Raw genomic sequence first — 1050 nt, 5'->3', positions numbered from 1 at the left:
TGCTCTCTCTAATATTTTAAAATTCATAAAATAATGATTCTAACTAAATTTTCAAGTGACAGAACCCACAGAGGGATCCAGTGAGGCAGTTCTCCAGCCCAAGGTAACCTGGAAAATAGTGGAAAGGCTCTGCTCCACAGGGTTAGGGGGAGGCCGGCCAGAGTGAAGGAATTTCAGCCTCACAGAGGCAACCCCAGGGCACCTGGGAGCCATGGCTTATGACAGGGGGGCACTTTCCTGACCTATACCCCAGAGAGCACTGGGCACAACTTGGAAGATGGGGGGGAGCGGCCTCTGCCAGAGCGGGTGTGTGAAGCCCAGGCCTCAGGGCACTCAGCAAGTAGGATGGCCCTGGCAGCCCAGATCCAGGAACGGGAAGCAGGCAGAGCTGGTAAGCAAGAGCCCCCAGGCAACTGATTCTTGAGTACTCAGCCTAGGTAGGGGAGTAGAGAGAGACTTCCAAGGTCTGTCCTCTGTACCTGAAACAGGACGCTGGGGCTCTGACCACATTCAGATCCTGATCGCAGTCTAGGCCCCCCATAAAACAGCAGGGCCCTCTATTTCAGCTCCATGGCAGAGGGGTGTTCTTGCGGTCATTCACAGACCAGGAGGGAAGACAGAGCTTCACACACTGAGATCCTTGTGGGGGGGGGTGTGTCCCAATAATACTCAAAAGCTCAGAAAGCACACCAAAACCAGGCACAGGATGGGGAAATGAGTAAACAGAGAAAAAAGAGAAACACCATTGAGAAATACTTTGCCTGTGATCCCAAGAGGGATAAAAAAACTCAATCTGAAAATGAGGAAGTAACAAGCTCCTGCATCTGAAGACTACAAGAAAAACAGAAATTGGGCTCAGGCTATGACAGAACTCAAAAAAGACTTTGAAAATCAAGTGAGGGAGATAGAAGAAAAATTGGGCAAAGCAATGAGAGAGATGCAGGAAAAACATGAAAAAGAAGTCGGCAGCTTAGTCAAGGAGATCCAAGAAAATGCTGAAGAAAATAACATGTTAAAAACCAGCACAGGTCAAATGGATAAAACAGTTCA

Source organism: Macrotis lagotis, chromosome 2, assembly GCF_037893015.1.
Source record: "Macrotis lagotis isolate mMagLag1 chromosome 2, bilby.v1.9.chrom.fasta, whole genome shotgun sequence".
NCBI classification, from domain to species: Eukaryota; Metazoa; Chordata; class Mammalia; order Peramelemorphia; family Peramelidae; genus Macrotis; species Macrotis lagotis.
Note: the sequence above shows the minus strand (reverse complement) of the source record.